General features: G+C 42.0%; 1 protein-coding gene and 1 long non-coding RNA gene across 3 annotated transcripts in view; one reads left to right on the top strand and one right to left on the bottom strand.

Annotated features, from left to right (window-relative positions):
* LOC143996740 (uncharacterized) overlaps positions 1 to 2,196 on the top strand; it is a 40,349-nt gene extending 38,153 nt beyond the window's left edge. Inside the window, exon 2 of the long non-coding RNA XR_013277591.1 lies at positions 1,865 to 2,196. This is a non-coding gene — a long non-coding RNA (uncharacterized LOC143996740). The remainder of the gene's footprint in view (positions 1 to 1,864) is intronic.
* The window catches only part of LOC143996736 (dynein axonemal heavy chain 5-like), a 638,308-nt gene that overhangs the window by 38,056 nt on the left and 578,341 nt on the right, over positions 1 to 21,911 (bottom strand). The gene's annotated exons all lie outside the window — the stretch shown is intronic.

Below are 21,911 nucleotides of genomic sequence, written 5' to 3'. Positions count from 1 at the left end.
AAGCAAGGAGGGAGGGGGTTGTGCTAAGGAATTGCCTTTCCTAGAGTAGTCACATTTTCTATTAAGGCACATTGCTGGAAATTGAATGAAAAAATAATTTATGGATAGGAAAGTTATTACAGGTAAACATTTAATATATTTAACTGTTCTGTGATTCCACCTGATTTTAATATTGGCAGCAAGGTCTTTTTTAGGTGTTTCACTCTTTAAATAGTTGAGATCCACGTCGTCCTGGCAAAGGAGGTCCGCGCTGTAGCCGTCATTTGGCTATAGCGCGGACCTCCTTTGCCAGGACGACGTCTATTGACGTCGTCCCGTGCGCGAGCGGCCTGCGCGCCCCCTGAGGGGCGTGCGCGGCGCGCTCTGTGATCGGCGAGTCTATGAGACTCGCCTGATCACGGATCCGAGCAAGGGGTCGATTCCGTGGGAAATTTGTGGGAAAAAAATGATAAAAATTTCATTTGGGTACAGTGTTGTATGCCCGCGCAATTATCATTCAAAGTGCATCAGTGCTGAAAGCTGAAAATTGGTCTTGGCAGGAGGGGGGTTTAAGTGCCCAGTAAGCAAGTGGTTAAGGGAATTTTCACTTTGACCTCCATTTTTCCTTACATGTGATTGGGTATTCTTTGCAAAGTGAATATTCACTACATTCACTAAGCTAAGAGAAAATACCCTTACAAAAAGAGCCGCACATTTTCCTGTAGGAAATATAATAGTGTTATGCAGTGGTTTAGTTGTATTTGTGTGCTGGGCTGTGCCTTCTGTAAAGCACATGAAGGCCAAGAAGACTTGCAAATGCTAATTTGTAAAGAAAAAGGAGGACATGTAAACTTTCTATGGACAGCAATAAAAATGTGCAAGACTGTACTCATTCATACTGTATACATAACGATTAGTTTACTTCCATGGGAACAAAAGGATATTGACGTTACTGAGCCTGACAGATTAATCTGCAGTATAGCAATCACCCAAGCACACACATTTGTCAAGCTGTTATTGCTATCATTTACTTCTATTATAATTGCCACAATTAGATTTCTTATTGCAAAGAACATCGATCAAGACATCCTTTCTACATTTCATTACAAGGCAGGCATTTTTCTGTTTCATTTACAAGGAAAATCCATTTAGAAAACATAAGCCTAATACCTTAGATTCCAGTTTACATTTCACTGTGTACAGTTTCTATACAATCATGACATACAGTTAAGTAGATAAAATTGTCAAGTCAATACAGTATACTTTCTACAGATTTCCAGAAATAAGGGATGATATTACTACCTACTGACATCTCTTTTTACAAAACGCTTTCAAAAATTGGACAATTAATTTAATGCCCTACACTTAAATTGCAATTTACTTGAAACATTTTGTTTCAACAGTATTGTGAAAAAAACATATAATACACAAAATATTGCCCCATAAAAGCATAAACCTTAGAAATAATATTCCAGCTACCCTGGGCTAATAGTGGCTTAAATGCCAGGCAAAGAGTTTAATGCACAGTACAACTACCGGTACACACATTTAGGCTAAAAAGTTTGTCAACTCACAGGAAGTAACTGATCTTCTGCATGAATAACTCCTAAAATATAATCTAATCTTTATATAAATCATAGGTATTAAAATAGACAGTCTTACTTAAAAAAAAAAAAAAAAAAAAAAACTCACATTCTAAACTAAACATATAGTTTAAACAGTTAAATTCAATAATGGAAAAAGAGGGCAACCAGGGTTAGTTATTCAGATCAATGGGTCAAACATTCAAGTTAGTTGTAGGTTTGTCAGGGCTGGCTTAGCCCTTCCTCCTCTGGGCTGGCCGCTCAGCTGTCGGCTAATTGCCAACTCTCTTCTCTTTCCACAGTTACCAGCTGTTTCCGATGATGCTCGTCTGACCTGCCTAAAGCCTTCTAGCTCACTCTTTCCTTTGCCTTCGCGTTGGTCTCATCACTAGGAACCATCTCCTGCTGTTTGTTTCAAGACTGGCTTGCTGACATCCCTCCTTGCTTCTATCCTGCTTGCAGTTGCTCTCCTTGGATCCCTGATGTCTGGAGTGGCTGATTACCCGATCTGGTTTATGAACTTCGGACTGGTTGACTACCCAATCTGGCTACTGGACTCTGGCTATGCTTGACTACGCTTTTTCCTATTTACCTTTTTATTTTTATTAATAAACAAGTGTGATTTGATTGTAAATCTGTCTCTGTCGGTTTCATGGTTCCTGACAAGGTTTCACATGATTTCACTACTTGTCGCTCACAACAATATAATTCTGGTCAATATAAAATAAATGGAAATACCACCAATTCGTGCAATTGGAATAAATTAATATACTGTAAAAAATGGTAAGAATATGAGAGCAGCACATTATATGAATTAAATGAAAAAAACAAAGCAAAAACTAACAAGTTAGTTAAACCGCTCTCTCTCTTGCGAAAGTGCAAGTGTACAAACAACAAAATGGTTAACATAACAGAACTAATAAAAAATTCCAAACACCATAAGTGCTTAATAAATGAAAGTCCAAAATATAAATGTGGATGTGTCCAAATAAAATATTGTTCAAGCTTGACAGACAAAATCTGAATCATTTCTGGATAAGGTCTTCCTAATTTACAACGATCATGACAAGGGTTAATTTTCCACCACCAACACCAGTCACACAGTCTACTCACCAGAAAGTAGTAACGCTCATTACAAGAGTCAAGTAGGCTTATATGGAAAATGCTGATTGGACTCTCACTGCTGCAGCTTGATCCAAATGTTGGGGAGATAGAAAATGCTGAGACCTGTCTGGACACTGGATTGACTTGTTTAAACCCTCAATGCGGGATTGATCATTAGACCATCAATGCCATAGATTGGGAGAAAAAAGGAATGTAGTGAAGTATTCCAAAAATATCAAGTTCAGCCACGTGGCTAAGGCAGAAGTAATGTGATGTTAAGTTACTTCTGTCTTAGCTGCGTGGCTGAACTTCAGCGGCATTCGTGTTTGTTAAAGACTGTCTGCACGAACATATGCGATTTCTTCACTTTGTTTTCATTATGATCGGTTTATTACGATCGCTTGTATTACGATTTTTTAATACATTTTTGATATTTTTGACATACTTCACTATGGGAACATTCCTTTTCCTTTTCCAATCTATGGCATTTATGGTCTAATGATCAATCCTGCATCAAGGGTTTAAACAAGTCCACCCAGTATCCAGGCAGGTCACAGCATTTTCTATTTCCACAACATTTGGATCAAACTGCAGCCGTGAAAGTCCAATTGGTAATTGGCATTTTCCATAAAGGGGATTGACTCTTGTAATGAGAGTCACTACTTTCTGGTGAGTAGACTGTGTGACCAGTGTTGGTGGTGGAAGATTAACCCTTGTGATGATCATTGTAAATTAGGAAGACCTTATCCAGAAATTATTCAGATTTTGACTGTCAAGCTTGAACAATATTTTATTTGGACACATTAACACTTATATTTTGGACTTTAACTAACTTGTTAGTTTTTTTCATAATTCTGGTCAATGTGGGCTTGGCCTGTTGAATGTTAGTCCCATTAAAAGAATTTAAAGCTGAACTTTACTCTCTCAGGCCGGGTTCACACTGGTACAACATATGCTCCAACTTTGGGAGCACATGTTGCATGATGTGTGCAAATCAATGATTCCTTATGAGAGCCATCTTAACTGGTCTGACAAAAGTCGGTCTGACTTTGAAAAAGGTTCCTACACTACTTTGGTCTGACTTTGGTCCCACTTCAACCCATTGAATATCATTGAAGTTGGATCAAAGTAGAACCGATGTAGCACCAATGTCTCAGGGCAAAGTGGGATGACAGTCATACAACAGTTGTGTTGTACCAGTGTGAACCCAGCCTTCAAAACTGGCTATTTTTAATTGTTATGCTGCTAGCATTAGTAAATAAATAAGATAATATACTATATCATATTAACTTGTTTGTATTTTTTCAGTTACTTTTTGGTTTCCAGGTCTAGGCAAATGATGTCATACATTCCATGGGTCTTCAGGAAGGGAGGAGGGATTTTCTTAGCTAAGCACACCCTTCGGCATGCATGCCGGATATAAGGGCAGATGGATTCCAGGAAGTAAATGCTACAAGAATCATCTGCCCATACTTAAGATGGCCACAATGCACAGGAGTGTTTTTAGCAATGTTTCCTCAGCAAAATAACGCATGGAGATATGCATAGATGAGTTTGATTTGAATATTATATATGAATTATGTTTGGTGCTCAGATGCAGTGTAGTTCTGCTTTAAGAAGGACCTTAACCACTTGCTTACTGGGCACTTAAACACCCTTCCTGACCAGACCAATTTTCAGCTTTTGGTGCTCTCACACTTTGAATGACAATTACTCAGTCATGCAACACTGTACCCAAATTAATTTTGTGTCCTTTTTTTCCCACAAATAGAGCTTTCTTTTGGTGGTATTTGATCACCTCTGGGGTTTTTATTTTTTGCGCTATAAATGAAAAAAGACCGAAAATTTTGAAAAAAAACGCATATTTCTTTGTTTCTGTGATAAAATTTTGCAAATTATAATTTTTTTTTCATAAATTTTGGCCACAATTTATACTGCTACATATCTTTGGTAAAAATAACCCAAATTAGTGGATATTATTTGGTCTTTGTGAAAGTTAGAGAGTCTACAAGCTGTGGTGCGAATCGCACAAAATTGATCACACCTGATGTACTGGTGGCCTATCTCATTTCTTGCGACCCGAACAAGTCAGGAAAGTACAAATACCCCCCAAATGACCCCTTTTTCGAAAGTAGACATTCCAAGGTATTCACTAAGATGCATGGTGAGGTTTTTGATGTTGTCATCTTTTTCCCACAATTCTTTGCAAAATTCTCTCACAAAATTTTCAATGTAATAGGTTATTTCTCTCACATGGCATGTGTATACCACAAATGACACCCCAAAATACGTTCTGCTACTCCTTCTGAGTATTACGATACCAAATGTGTGAGACTTTTACACAGCCTGGCCACATACAGAGGCCCAATATTGAAATAGCACCATCAGGCGTTCTAGGAGCATAAATTACACATTTCATTTCTCAACCACTTTGGAAAGCTAACACCCCAACGTATAATCTATGAGGCATAATGAGTCGTTTGAATGGTTCATTTTTTTTCCAGAAGTTTTGGGAAAATGTGGAAAAAAAATGAAAACGCATTTTTTTTACGCAAAGTTGTCCATTTATAAGATATTTCCAACACATAGCATGTACATAGCAAAAATGACACCCCAAAATACGTTCTACTACTCCTCCTGAGTATAACGATACCAAATGTGTGAGACTTTTACACAGCCTGGCCACATACAGAGGCCCAATATTGAAATAGCACCATCAGGCGTTCTAGGAGCATAAATTACACATCTTATTTCTCAACCACCTATTACAGTTTTGAAGGCCCTGGAGCACCAGGACAATGGAAATGCCCACAAAGTGACTCCACGTGGCACTGACAACACGTGGCACTGACGACACGTGGCACTGACAGATGGCACTGGAGGCAGATGGCACTGGAGGCAGATGGGGCTGACAGATGGGGCTGGCAGATGGGGCTGCCAGAGGGGGCTGGCAGATGTTGCTGGCAGATGGCACTGGGGCTGGCACTGGCAGATGGCACTGGCAGATGGTGCTGGCTATTTGCTCTGGCTAATTGCTCTGGCAAGTGGGGCTGGCAGATGGCACTGCGGCTGGCAGATGGCACTGGTGCTGGCAGGTGGCGCTGGCAGGTGGCACTGGCGCTGGCAGGTGGCACTGGCAGGTGGCACTGGCGGCACTGGGGCTGACGGCACTGGGGCTGACGGCACTGGGGCTGACGGATGGCACTGGCGCTGGCAGGTGGCACTGGCGCTGGCAGGTGGCACTGGCAGGTGGCACTGGCACGTGGCACTGGCGGCACTGGGGCTGACGGCACTGGGGCTGACGGATGGCACTGGTGCTGGCAGGTGGCACTGGCAGGTGACAGGTGGCACTGGCAGGTGGCACTGGCGGCACTGGCACTGGTGGTGGCAGGTGGCACTGGCAGATGGCACTGGCGGCACTGGCACTGGCGGCACTGGGGCTGACGGATGGCACTGGCGCTGGCAGGTGGCACTAGCGCTGGCAGGTGGCACTGGCGGCACTCACGGCACTGGGGCTGACGGCACTGGGGCTGACGGATGGCACTGGCAGGTGGCACTGGTGCTGGCAGGTGGCACTGGCACTGGGGCTGACGGCACTGGCGGCACTGGGGCTGACGGCACTGGCGGCACTGGGGCTGACGGCACTGGGGCTGACGGATGGCACTGGGGCTGACGGACGGCACTGGGGCTGACGGATGGCACTGGCGCTGGCAGGTGGCACTGGCGCTGGCGGCACTGGCGGCACTGGGGCTGACGGCAGGCGCTGGCACTGGCGCTGGCAGGTGGCACTGGCAGATGGCACTGGGCTGACAGATGGCACTGGGCTGACAGATGGCACTGGCACTGGGGCTGACAGATGGCACTGGGGCTGACAGATGGCACTGGGGCTGACAGATGGCACTGGCACTGGGGCTGACAGATGGCACTGGGGCTGACTTACAGATCACTCTCCCTCCTCACACGCTGTCTCTGTGTGAGGAGGGAGAGACACGGCAATGGGAGATGATCTCATATGTTTACATATGAGATCATCTCCCATTGGCAGCTGCGATCGCGCTGTGAACGGCCGCTTTGATTGGCCGTTCACGGCGATCTGTATTTGCCTGTCTCCGGGAAACACGGCGAATACAAAACTTCCGCGATGCGCGCCCCCCGGTGGCGTGCATTGCGGAAGTAAACACAAGGCCGCCCAGGGACGGCCAGGCGAAGGAACCCGCCTTCTCTAAGGCCGTCATTCGGCTATAGGGCGGGCAGGAGGTGGTTAAAGGATAAGTTATTCATAAGTCCATAAGACTGAAAAGTGTTACAAAGGGATTTTTAAAGACTTTCGGCTCTATCAATCCAAAATTTAACAAAATGGAGTGTTCATAGGAAGTTACCAGAGAAGAAACACTACTCTCCATGGCCAATTTCACCAGCGACGGGTTCTTGGTACCAACAACTAAGGTGACCTATGCTAAAAGTAGTACTTAGAAAGTGCAGGCCTTTCCTTGATATCTATTCCATCATAAGACCAGCAGGGACTTTCTATGTAGCTAAAAGATGCATTACTTTATAAAGCCATTCTCTTATGCCGCATACACACGATCGGATCATCCGGCAGACCAGAGTCCGCCAGACAATCCGCCCATGTGTGGGCTCCAGCTGACTTTTTCCTCCTCAAAAGTCCAGCAGACTTAAGCCCCGTACACACTATCAGATTGTCTGCTGAGTTTTTCCTTCAGATTTACCAAAACCATATAATATGAGGTCAAACCTTAGGAGTTTTAATGTGTATGCAATCAGGCAGGCCCTTCTACTACATGGTTTTGGTAAATCTGAAGGAAAAACTCAGCAGACAATCTGATAGTGTGTACGGGGCTTTAGAAAGAAGTTTTGACTCAAAATCTGCCCCTCTGTGTGCTAATCCGCCAGACTTTTGAAATGATTGGACTTGCCCACACACGGAGTAAAGTCCGTTAATTTTGAACATGGCTCCAGGTAGACAGGACTAGCGCAGGAAGTGAATGTTGCCGCCTCCATCGGCGAGATTGACACCTCGCTAGCCCCGTCACCTGGTTTGGATCTAAAGGAGAAGCCCTACGCCAATAAAATGGTGCGGGGGTTCCCCCCAAAGTCAATAGCAGACCCTTATCCGAGCACGCAGCCCGGCCGGTCAGGAAAGGGGGTGGGGATGAGTGAGCGCCCCCCCTCCTGAGCCGCGTGCCCTCAACATGGGGGGATGCTTTGGGGAAGGGGGGCCATGCAGCCCCCCACCCCAAAGCACCTTGTCCCCATGTTGATGAGGACAAGGGCCTCTTCCCGACAAACCTGGCCGTTGGTTGTCGGGGTCTGCGGGCAGGGGGCTTATCAGAATCCGGGAGCCCCCTTTAATAAGGGGGCCCTCAGATTTCGGTCCCCTAACCTATGTGAATGAGTATCGGGTACATCGTACCCCTAACCATTCACCAGGGGAAAAAAAGTGTACATAAAAAAACACAAACACAGGTTTTTAAAATACTTTATTAGACAGCTCCGGGGGTCTTCTCTTCTTCTGTCTTCGAGGGTCTTCTCGCCGGACTCCTCTGCTATCTTTTGCTAGCTCTTTTACTAGCTGAGGAGCCCGGCTTTCTCCTTCATAGCCCGCCACTGTCCGGGGGTCATCTTCCGAATTCGGGGGTCTTGTCCCACTCTTGGGGGGTCTTGTCCCGTTCTTCAGTTCTTCTTGCTGGACCTCCGCTTTCTTCTTCCAGCTCCTTTACTAACGTTGACCCGGTCTTCTATCGCCGCCGTTGTTGCTAGGACTGTGACATCATAAGGGCGGGGTCACCATGTGACATCACCCAGTGACCCGCCCCTTGTCCCTATATAAGTCGCCACACAATGCATCCCCAGCATTATGGCCAGAGGGAGCAGCGTGTCAACATCGGAAGAAGGAAAAAGCAGAAGAAGAGAAGAAGCAGAAACAGAATGTGGCAGCGGCGACAATGGCAACAGCAACAGAAGATCGGGTCAACGCTAGTAAAGGAGCCGTAAGAAGAAAGAGGAGGCCCGGCAAGAAGAACCGAAGAGTGGGACAAGACCCCCGAAGTAGGAAGAAGACCCCAGGATGGCGATGGTGACGGAGGAGAAAGCCGGGCTCCTCCGCTAGTAAAAGAGCTAGCAGAAGATAGCGGAGGAGTCCGGTGAGAAGATCCCCGAAGACGGAAGAAGAGAAGACCCCTGGAGCTGTCTAATAAAGTATTTTAGAAACCTTGGATCATTTGTGTGGTAATGCGTGGCAAGGAGTCAATTAACAGATACTGCACCTCATCCCCAATTGTATAACAAAAAAAGGAGCACAACAAGGGAGACAATGGGATTATCGCGGTGCCAAAATATAAATGGGCAAAGAAAAATAGAAAAAACAAAATTATATTATCAAATTTTAATAAGTATCACACAATAATGAAAATACAGAAAGTAAAAAAATAAATAACAATACAAAAGACACAAAAACTCAAACATAAACATTAGTATAATTACATACTAAAGCATAAAATACATATATTCTATCCAGTTATCAGACAGCCAAAAGTATAGAGCGTGTTAGGCCAGAATGGTATTGGCCTTTAGATGCTGTCTGGTCAGTCCTTCCCTACGTGTTTCGCCATACCAATGGCTTCCTCAGGGGTAAATAGAATATAGTCCCAAAAGAAGTAACAACAATTTCCTCAATGGCCTCGCATGAAAGACCGCTGGGACGCAATCATGCAGGCGGCGACCGCCTTGTAACCACCTTAGTGTAGCTGCAGGGGGCAATAAGGGCTAGCATAAAAACATTTTAAAGAAACAAAGAAAAAAACAACGAAGGAGGCGCTGGAGAAATCGCACTGAATAATGGAGGTCAATTAGCATCAATAAGGAACGTCAGAAATCAAACCCCAATAACGTCAGACGATAAGAGATTCCAAAGGGAGCAAGCGTTAGACCATCAAACCATCCAAGAATACATATAGGTCAAATTCAGTCCTCAACACCAGAGCAAGCTCCCATGTGAGTGGTCTTGAAATAAACAAAGCGATAAACCTGCAGCGCCTCCAAGAACCCAGCAATGTGGCTTTTTTATGTACACTTTTTTCTCCAGGTGAATGGGTAGGGGTATATGGTACCCTATACTCATTCACATATGGTGGGGGGCCGGAATCTGTGGGCCCCCTTATTAAACGGGGCTCCCAGATTCTGATAAGCCCCCCGCCTGCAGACCCCGACAACCAATGGCCAGGGTTGTCGGGAAGAGGCCATTGTCCTAATTACCATTGGGGACAAGGTGCTTTGGGGTGGGGGGCCACAGGGCCCCCCTTCCCCAAAGCACCCCCCATGTTGAGGGCATGGGGCCTCGTACGGCTCAGGAGGGGGGCGCTCGCTTGTCCCCAGTCCTTTTCCTGACCGGCCGGGCTGCGTGCTCGAATAAGGGTCTGCTATGGACTTTGGGGGGACCCCCACGCCATTTTTTTGGCGTAGGGGTTCCCCTTTAAATCCATACCAGGTGATGGGGCTAGCGAGGTGTTAATCTCACCGATGGAGGTGGCGACATTCACTTCCTTCGCTATTTCCGTCTACCTGGAGCCACGTTCAAAATTAACGAACTTTACTCCGTGTGTGGGCAAGTCCGTTCATTTCAAAAATCCGGCGGACTCCCGCCATAGTCCGGCGGATTGTCCGCCGGACCTAGTCTGCCGGAAAAGTCCGGTCATGTGTGGGCAGGTCCGCTTTGGAAAGTCCGGCGGACCTCTGCTGCAAAGTCCGGCGGGTTGTCCACCGGACTAAGCCCGTCAGATAGTGTGATCATGTGTACGCGGCATTAGGTAACCTCTGTACATAGGATACTAATCATTTATGTTAGATGTCTGTTTCCAAAATGGATAAACTATTATACAAGATCTCAAGTAAAAAAATAAAAAAATAGGGAAAATGGGAGTAATACTTTTTAAATTTATAAACCTGTACATCTTCCTCTCCTGATATATTGCTACCAAAATTCCTTGTGTCTCTCATTTTTTCAAACCTTAAGGGGTATTACTTATAAGTTGTGGCTCTTTTTGTAACTAAACAAAATTAAATATAAATGCTCACTTCTAAATGACAGATGGAAATAATATTTGGCAATGCTTTTTATGTGCGTTGTAAAAACAAAACAAAAAAAACAACATTGTTTAATGATGCTCTACTGTACCAAACTTCTTGTGACTTTTGAGCTCATGCTTTCTTGTGCAGTAACAACAAATGTAGTACTCACAGTCAAAAATAGGTGTAAAGCATACCACAATAGTGTTTAAGCATAGCACACAAAGGTAAAGCATATATGTTAAAGGTTAAATGCAAAGAACTGCGCAATAGCTTTTTTCATAAATCCATTGAATTTTAATGAATTCAGAAACTACAAACTACTAGGCAGAGATAAGCAAACTTGACAAATTTTGCTTTGCCTTCAATTTGCCTAATTCCAATCTGTAAATTGGAATGTCATCACTTTTTTTTTATTCTTTATATATATATATATATATATATATATATATATATATATATATATATATATATATATATATATATATTACTATATACAGCATCTCACAAAAGTGAGTACACCCCTCACATTTTTTGTAAATATTTTATTATATCTTTTCATGTGACAGCGCTGAAGAAATTACACTTTGCTACAATGTAAAGTAGTAAGTGTACAGCTTATATAGCAGTGTAAATTTGCTGACCCCTCAAAATAACTCAACACACAGCCATTAATGTCTAAACCGCTGGCAACAAAAGTGAGAACACCCCTAAGTGAAAATATAAAAGTTGGGCCCAAAGTGTTAATATTTTGTGTGGCCACCATTATTTTCCAGCACTGCCTTAACCCTCTTGGGCATGGAGTTCACCAGAGCTTCACAGGTTGCCACTGAAGTCCTCTTCCACTCCTCCATGATGACATCATGGAGTTTATGGATGTTAGAGACCTTGAGCTCCTCCACCTTCCATTTGAGGATGCCCCACAGATTCTCAATAGGGTTTAGGTCTGGAGACATGCTTGGCCAGTGCATCAGCTTTACCCTCAGCTTCTTCAGCAAGGCAGTGGTCATTTTGGAGGTGTGTTTGGGGTCGTTATCATGTTGGAATACTGCCCTGTAACCCAGTCTCCAAAGAGAGGAAATCAGGCTCTGCTTCAGTATGTCACAGTACTTGTTGGCATTCATGGTTCCCTCAATGAACTGTAGTTCCCCAGTGCCGGCAGCACTCATGCAGCCCTAGACCACAACATTCCCACCACCATGCTTGACTGTACGCAAGACACACTTGTCTTTGTACTCCTCACCTGGTTGACGTCACACATGCTTGACACCATCTGAACCAAATAAGTTTATCTTGGTCTCATCAGACCACAGGACATGGGTCCAGTAATCCATGTCCTTAGTTTGCGGGTTTTCTTATGCATCATCTTTAGAAGAGGCTTCCTTCTGGGACGACAGCCATGTAGACCAATTTGATGCAGTGTGTGGCGTAAGGTATGAGCACTGACAGGCTGCCCCCCCTTCAACCTCTAAAGCAATGCTGGCAACACCCATATATCTATTTCCCAAAAACAATCTCTGGATATGATGCTGAGCACGTGCGCTCAACTTCTTTGGTCGACCATGACGAGGCCTGTTCTGAGTGAAATCTGTCCTGTTAAACCACTGTATGGTCTTGGCCACCATGCTGCAGCTCAGTTTCAGGGTCTTGGCAATCTTCTTCTAGCCTAGGCCATCTTTATGTAGAGCAGCAATTCTTTTTTTCAGAGCCTCAGAGAGGTTCTTTGCCATGAGTTGCAATGTTGAACTTCCAGTGACAAATATGAGAGCGTGAGAGCGATAACACCAAATTTAACACACCTGTTCCCCATTCACACCTAAGACCTTGTAATACTAACAAGTCGCATTGCACCGGGGAGAGAAATGGCTAATTGGGCCCAATTTGGACATTTTCACTTAGGGGTGTACTCACTTTTGTTGCCAGCGGTTTAGACATAAATGGCTGTGTGTTGAGTTATTTTGAGGGGACAGCAAATTTACACTGTTATACAAGCTGTACATACACTACTTTACATTGTAGTAAAGTGTAATTTCTTAATTTCTTCAGTGTTGTCACATGAAAAGATACTTACAGAAATGTGAGGGGTGTACTCACTTTTGTGAGATACTGTGTGTATATATATATATATATATATATATATATATATATATATATATATATATATATAAAGAGTAATAAAATTTTTATGCACAGGTGTAGGGTAAGTAGACTGGATCTGTTACCATGAATAGCCAGAGATTCCTATACTATGTATCCCGAAAACTGACTTGTTTATACAAATAATCTCAACTCCCTGTGTATAAGGTCTTCCGGCCTGTCTCTTTAGGAAGTCACTTAAGTCTATTGCAATGCTTTATCATTTATTTTTTTAATTATCGGTGCTTGACAAATGTGGGTGCCAATCATTAAAGTTTTAGCCCAAAAAATTCTTCCTCCAAAATTTCCCAGTACCCTCACCTGGCGTTTACATACTAAAGTGCAACATAATCACAATTTAAGAAAAGCTCTCGTAATGACAACCCAATCCTCACCAGTGAGACAGGATACACTAGGCCTGGTTGGTGTTACGGAGCTCTGATTACTAATAATTTTACACAGCTAATACTATTACATTATATCAATGCCTATAAATGATTTCCAACTGAACAGAGACTTCTTTTGTTATAGATTATATATAACAAGTGTGTAATGGGGAAAATACTGTACAATTCAGTCTAGAATTCCAGGATGAACAAGATCATTATATGTCCAGTCCAAAAGACATTATCCCCTGGCATTTATATAATTAATACTAAATCCTATTGTTAGCACTGAAACATGTCTTACTGTGTCAAAATATCAAAGAGCTTACAAAATACTTTGAAATGTAATAAAGAAAGAATAAAACACTTGATCAGTAGATAATGGTTTCTATAATTTAGGGTATATTTGGCTACAATTGAATTGCTCTTACATAATTTACATGCCACTAAAGTAATTAAGCACAAATAGAAACTGTTCTGTTTTCTCCATAACAGTGTGTAATTGCAAGTCAAGCTGCCTGCTAAAATTTCTCTAAAGCAGGTCTGTACAAGTTTAATGGGTTTTGTTCTATAAATTCCCTTCTCCAGGCACCGACAATATAGTTTGTTTTTCCGCTTTTTCATCTTTTGGATGGATATAAACACATTAATACATACACGCACACACACACGCATATCATATTTTATATATATATATATCATACATTACATACATGTGTGTGTATATATATATATATATATATACAGTATATATATATATATATATATATATATATATATATATATATATATATATATATATATATATACACCGTATTTATCAGCGTATAACACGCACATTCATATTAAGAAGGAAGTTTCAGGAAAAAACGTACATTTTAAATAAGGAATTTTGAAGCAAAATAAGAGTCAGTGCCCATCTGCAGCCTCATCATTGCCATCAATGCACCGTGATCAATACCCATTTGCAGCCTCACAGGTGCCATCAATGCAGCGGCCTCACAAGTGCCATCAATGCAGCCTGATCAATACCCATTTGCAGTCTCACAAGCGCCATCAATGCAGCAGCCTCACAAGTGCCATCAATGCAGCAGCCTCGCCATTGCCATCAATGCCATCAATGCAGCAGCCGCACCATTGACATCATTGCCATTACATTCAGTGAAAATCTCCTATGATAGACAGAACAGTGGTCCAATGGCAGCCCAGGAGATGGGACTTCCTATTACAGAGACCACCAAGTAAACAGGGAATTCTCAATGTATGTAATCTGACGGCGCTCGTAAAAGGGTAATTCTACTATTATTTTCTATATATTACGAGTTTTTTTTTTCTTTTCTTTTACTATATGGCTATGTATCCCCACAGTGTTTTATATGACCATCCCTATGGTCTATTTTTCACTTAGCAATATCCAGGCTGATGTGTTCTGTTTTTTTATATATAACATTTGCAACTGTCTTATATGTTTTGTATAATTATGTGTATTCTTTTTTAAGAAATCATTTCATTAAGCCCCTGAAGAAGCGTTTGTCTGACGCGAAACATGTCGGGCATAGGATCCATAACAGCATTCCACAGATTTGGATGTACACTATATTCCAACCTATAATATGACTGATTAATTAGTCAAGGATTTGTATCATGTGATAGTATTTATGGACTTGATATGCTGTTTATGGTCCTTTGAAGTATTTTGTCTAATGTGTTTTTAATGCAATTTTGAGCTAGGAGGGCTTAAGGCTTTGAGCCCGACAGCATGGGAATGCGGTCGCCCCTCCCTTTATTAATAAGAGAATAGAAGCAATAGTGTAAATATTTAGGGCTATATACAGGTTACTGTATTTGGGTTAATGTCACTTTAAGAGAATGGCAAATTGGGCTGGGGGCGGGGTTAAGGCTCACAAGGCTATTGGTGATATCCCAAATGGTCATGTGACTCATGGGGAATGTTCTGGAAAAGGGCTTATTATATATAGGACTCTCTCACAGGTGCACTCACACCTGTTTCCAGCCAGGCAGTGAAGGTGCAATAAGCTTTGCAACAAGCTCAGTGAAGGTGAAAACAGGCTCCTGAAGTACTTCAGTTATGGTTATGCAAACCTTAATGAGGCAAGTGTTGGAGAAAGCTGGGGATAAAGGTGGAGAAGAAGGACTTAGAAAATGCCTGGCTTTGGCAGAGAATGATAATGAGCAAAGTGTTTTGGCTGAAGTAAATTCAGTACAGTATCCGGTGGTATTCACCTGTAGTCAGAGGTGGAACAGCTGTTAATGATTCAAAACCGCCAGACCCACTGCCATGAACCGTCCCCGCAGCCGCCGGTGTCACAGGACAGAGAAGACAGCAGCACAGCATGGCTGGAAGAACCAGCAGCCACTATGCAGCGTCAGGTCGGCTTGAGAGAAAAGAAATAGAGGAGGGTCCGGTCCCCGTCACCGCCCAGAGGCAGCACTGGGCGGGCTAGAGGAGCGTCGGCTTTACAGAGGACAGAGGCAGTGTCTGCGGTTGTGAGGAGAGACAAACCCTGCCCAGTGTACCATCATCACAGCATGAGGCTGCAAGCAGTGCGAGTATCACAGACATCCTGCAGATGGCCACTGGAGGCAACAGAGAGCAGCATTATGCTGCTTCAGATATAACAAATGCTCCAGCGCCCCCTGGCAGTATAGGTGAGTTAGCACACACACTTAATAGCATTATGGAATCCATTAACAGATTAGCTGACACTATGAATACACCTGCATTTTAAAATAGTAATTATGGTAATGTATGGTCTAATCAAAATAGACATTCTGTCAGCTTAGGCAACATAGGTAATGTTAATAACAATCAGTCAGCTAATGTTAATTTGCAATAGCTATTACCAGCTGAGATTAATATATACATCGGTACCAGAAGTGTGCTTTAAAGAGACATTACCATGTGAGATCTCGCTGTTAGCTTACCACCTTTCTCCTCAGACTAAGGAAAAAATATGTAAAGGTCAATTTGTAGATATTCTGTCGCTTATTCCATAAAAAAAAAAAAAAAAAAGAAAAAAAAAAAGGAATTTGTCAACAGAAATGACAAAAAAATCAGATGAGAAAGATGAGGGTGATAGGAGAAGACCTGTGGCAAGGTCTTTTAATAATTGGTGGCAGTCATTTGCAATATACTCCAGTGTGCTAGGTGAGAAGCACCCGCAGTATTGCAGCGGGCTGTTTCAACACATGGAGCATGTGCTAGAAGTGTATAAAAGTTTTGTAGGTCCAGGATGGTTTCAATATGATGAGGCATTTAGAAAAAATTATCAATCTACCCATCATTGAAGTGGGGCAATAAGTATGTCGGGTTGTGACTTAACTTGATGGTGCCACAGAAATTGGGTTTCATTAGGCAGCAGCCACAATCTACAGTGTCCCCTTATAAAAGGGTATAGTGCTTTGCTTACAATGAGAACCAGTGTAAATGGGGGGGTTTGTGCAAGTACAAGCATGAGGGCTCGAATTGTTCTGGACCCCACCCTTTGATCAGGTGTTTCAAAAAGGAATTCCAATATTCAAAGCCCCAGAGGGATATTTATGCAAAAAGCTCACACCCCAGTGAAACTAGCAAGTATGCAGCAATGGTTGGGCATATACCCAGACCAGGAGACAGCCAAGTTCCTAATTGAAGGTTTCTCCAAAAGTTTCCCTTTGCCAGTATTTCAGGGTGAAGGGTGTGAGCCAGTTAAAAATTTTAAGTCAGTGGATACTTACGCACACATTGTTAAAGAGAAGTTAATTAAGGATGGTAGGATAGCAGGTCCATTTGATTCCCCTCCTTTCTCACCGTTTAGTATATCGCCGTTAGGCATCATACCCAAAAGAAAAAAAAAAGAGCCAAATACCTTTCGCCTAATCCACCATTTATCATTCCAAAAAAGTAGCTTGTTAAATGATTAAATAGATGCCGGCATGTCATCAGTATCATATTGCACGTTTCAAGAGGCTATTCAGCAAATTAGGAAGTTTGGGAAAGGTGCGTTGCTTGCGAAAGCAGACATAAAGGCGGCCTTCAGGCTGCTACCGATTGGCAGTAGCTTTCAACTCCTTGGGTCTGTATTTTGAGGGCAAATACTACTTTGATATGTGCCTCCCTATGGGATGTGCCATATCTTGTGCATATTTTGAAAAATGTGCAACCTTTCTCCAATGGGTTGTGGCTTTTCAATCTGGCTACCAAGGTATATTACATTACCTGGATGACTTTTTATTCATTGGTCCAGTGCAATTTCCTGTCTGTTATTTTATGTTACATCTGTTTAGGGCGGTAGCGCATCATTTCAGTATCCCACTAGCTAGCGAGAAAACAGTTTTTCCTTCCTCAATTATAGCATTCCTAGGTGTCAAGATTGACACTGTTAATCTGATATTCCAGTTACCTGAATCTAAAATCTTTAAGATTAAAGCTTTAATTTCAGTGTTGATTAGGCGTAAAAAAGTGTTATTAAAAGAACTCCAATCTTTATTAGGCCTTCTGGCATTCGCGACAAGGATTATGGCAGTTGGCAGAATCTTCTTGCGGCGCTTGTACTTGGCCATGTCTGGAATGAAATCACCATTTTCCCACATCAGATTGACCGTTGACCTCAAGGAGGAGCTGTCAGTTTGGTTTACATCCTTTGATATATACAATGGCAGATAATTTTTTCAGGAACAATTTGTGTCCTCATCTGAGCTTGAGCTATATACAGATGCTGCAAGCTCATATGGATTTGCAGCTATTTGGAAGACTCACTGGTGCTGTGGTAAGTGGCCTGTGAGTTGGGAGACGAATAAAGTCACCAAAAGCATAGTAGTGGGGGAGCTTTTCCCTTTAGTGGTTGCGATGGAAATATGGGGTGAGCAATTTGCAAATAAAAGAATCCTGATTCATTTGTATAATAAAGGGGTCATATATGCTGTGAATTGTTTATTAGCCAAATCTATACAAGTGGTCAAATTACTAAGATACCTAGTGTTTCTTTGTCTTAAATTTAATATTTGGTTAAAGGCCAGGCACGTCCCAGGGAAGAAGAATCAAATTGCAGATGCACTATCTCGATTTCAGGTATATCGATTTCGCCAACTCCTGCAGAATGCGGACAAGGAAGGTAATGTGTGTCTAGAAAATCTGTGGAGCCTAATTTAGAGGTTCTTACAAATGCGATAAGACACTCTGTGGCAGAAAATACATGAGTTGAGTACTCAACCGCATGGAATAGGTGGTGTAATTTTGCTATGGAAATGGATATACAATTTGAGTCACATTTCCAAAATCATGGCGAGTTTATCTTTTTTCTTCAAATTAAAAAAATTACGGCTATATTATTTAATACTGTGTTTGTACTAGCCTTTTTGGGGCTCTCAGAATATCTTAGTTGCTGCCAAAAAACAAAAAAGTTATGGTGGGTTTTTTATGTTTGGATCCTGAGTCACTCTTTTGTATACTGGGCTAATAAAAGAGCCAAGAAACGCTGCTATATGTCCAATTTGTCTATGGATCCTGGAGAAATTTCATGAATTTCCAGAATTTTCTGGAAAGTAATTAGAGGTCTTCAATAGGCTAATTTATTTATTTATTTATTTATTTGTTTTTATGTCTCTAGATTGATTGAGTCATGGCCAGTTCCGGATGCATTAACAGTACACCTAGGTGGAAATGATGTGGGGAAAGTAAGAACTCTGGACCTCATGTCGTTTAGCCGTGACCTAATTAAGGTTAAGTTATCTTTTCCGAATACCAGAATTATCTTTTCGGAGATAATCCCTCAGCTAGTATGGCTCCAAGAAGCTCATTTAAAAAAAAATTGGAGAAAATTAGGAAGAGATTGAACAGGTTTATGGAAGAATGTATGCTGCGCATTTGGTTAAAAGATTTCGGTATGCTCGAGTCCTTTAAGACTGAGCTGTTTTGAAGTTGATCGTTTGCAATATAAGAATTTTATGATGCAATAAAATTATCTGAATATGGTTATTTTTTAAGCGCATTGGAGGTTTCCTCATATAGACACATTGATATAGAGGGTGGTTTCCCTGGATTATATAGAGCAGATGGAGTTCACCTGTCCAATATAGATTTAGATATATTTAATGTAGGATTGCAAAATTGCATTGAATTGGCTGTGGTTGTGGGGTAGGCCGGGCTTGAAATTCTCAAACCCGGCATGTGGGGACTTTGGGTAAAGATTTATGCATGCTCGAGTCCTTTAAGACTGAGCTGTTTTGAAGTTGATCGTTTGAAATATAAGAATTTTATGATGCAATAAAATGATCAGAATATGGTTATTATTTATTTATTGATTTGAATATACCAATAAAAGTGCAGCGGCCAATTCTTTGCCAATAAGTGTGTTGAGCTATTATTTAAATAGGCTATATAAGTTTTGGTATTCGGGGGGGGGGGGGGGGGGTAGGTGCGGCCTGCATTCCCATGAGCTAGGAGGGCTTAAGGCTTTGAGCCTGACAGCATGGGCATGCGGTCGCCCTTCGGTTGTTAAACATACAGCTCATGAGGTTACATACCCTGGCAGCATTTATGATTTCTTGGCCATTTTTCAGAGAATATGAATGATAACGCAAAAACTTTTCTTTCACTCATGGTTAGTGTTTGGCTGAAGCCATGTATTATCAATCAACTGTGTTTACTCTTTTTAAATTGTAATGACAACAGAAACGACCCAAATAACCCTGATCAAAAGTTTACATACCCCAGTTCTTAACCACTTCAATACAGGGCATTTTCAACCTTTCTTGCAGCAAAGGACAGCACTCTGCTAGGAGGATCATAGAACCCCCCCCCCCCCCCAAAAAAAAGACTGCCTCCTGCCTGCAACTGACGTGCAGAGGCTGCAGCTCTTCAATAAGCTGAAATGCAGGTACAGATGACAGACAAACAACAAATAATAAACATACCATTTACTCTACGGTATGTAGAGCGCTGTGATGTGGATACTTCTAAAGTAAAGGAGAATACATCACCCACCATGTGATACATCTCCCAATCAGCCACTCCTCTTTATGTATATCTATCACATTTTACAGCCTTTCTTTTGCTTTCCAAGGCTATGATGAAGAGGGAACCCCTCAAAATACGTTAGTCTACCATTGGGCATTTCCCTTTCGTGGGCATGATTAATTCTAAATGAATATTTTGTAACCTAGTTTTTATGAATACGTAGTAACTTCTTTGTACTCATTTACTTTGTTTTAGAATAAAAGTTATCATTTTGATTCATGCGTTAGATCAAGCACCTTCCACCTCTTTTTTTCACAGGGCATTTTCACCCCATTCCTGCCCAGGCCAATTTTCAGTTTTTAGCGCTGTAACATTTTGAATGACAATTGCGCAGTTATGCAACCCTGTACCCAAATAAATATTTTATTCCCCACAAATAGAGATTTCTTTTGGTGGTATTAGATCACCTCTGCAGTTTTTATTTTTTGCGCTATAAACAAAAGAAGAGCGACAAGTTGGAAAAATAACACAATGTTTTTTACTTTTTGCTATAATAAATACCCAATTTAAAAAATAAACAATTTGTTTCCTCAGTTTAGGCTGATAGGCATTCTACATATTTTTAGTAAAAAAAAAAAAAAAAACGCAATAAGCGTATACTGATTGGTTTGCACAAAAGTTATAGCCCCTACAAAATAGGGGATAGACTTATGGCATTTTTATTATTATTTATTATGTTAGTATTTTTTACTAGTAATGGTGGCTATCTGCGATTTTTATCATGACTGTGACATTGTGGTGGATATATCGGACACTCTTGACACTATTTTGGGACCACTGACAGTTATACAGAGATCAGTGCTATAAATATGCACTGATTACTGTATAAATGTCACTGGCAGGGAAGGAATTAACACTAGGGGGTGATCAAGGGGTTAAATTTGTCACCTAGGGAGTGATTCTAACTGTAGGGGGAGGGGACTGCCTGGATCAGGAGACCAATCGGTGTTCCTATACACTAGGAACACACGATCTGCCTCCTCACCCCTGACAGGAGGTGGATCTGTGTGTTTATGTGGTAGGCGCGCAGGGAAGCCGAGGACATCACATGACACCTGCCCAGGATGGGAGATACCATCTGTAGAAATCATATGACAATGGGCGGGTAGGAAAGTGGTTAATACCGTGCATTGCCCCCTTTAACATCAATGACAGCTTGAAGTCTTTTGTGGTATTTGTGGATGAGGCTCTTTATCTTCTCAGATGGTAAAGCTGTCCATTTCTCTTGACAAAAAGCCTCAAATTCCTGTAAATTCTTGGGCTGTCTTGCATGAACTGAAAGTTTGAGATTTCCCCAGAGTGGCTCAATGATATTGAGTTCAGGAGACTGAGGTAGTCAATAACAGATCGACTTGGCCTTGTGTTTTGGATCATTGTCATGTTGGAATGTCCCATGCTCAGCTTCCTGGTTGATATAAGCAAATGTCCCTCCAATATTTTTTGATAACATACTGCATTTATCTTGCCATCAACACATCCCCAAAAACATCAGTGATCCACCTCCATGTTTTACAGTAGGAATGGTGTATCTTTCATCACAGGCCTGGTTAACTCCTCTTCAAATTAAGCATTTATGGTTGTGGCCAAAAAGCTAAATTTTGGTCTCATCACTCCAAATTA

Source organism: Lithobates pipiens, unplaced genomic scaffold, assembly GCF_037356315.1.
Source record: "Lithobates pipiens isolate NorthernLeopardFrog02 unplaced genomic scaffold, aLitPip1_a1.2 Scaffold_19, whole genome shotgun sequence".
In the NCBI taxonomy this organism is placed as follows: domain Eukaryota; kingdom Metazoa; phylum Chordata; class Amphibia; order Anura; family Ranidae; genus Lithobates; species Lithobates pipiens.
The sequence above is the reverse complement of the archived record's forward strand: the minus strand, read 5'-3'. Positions and strand labels throughout refer to the sequence as shown.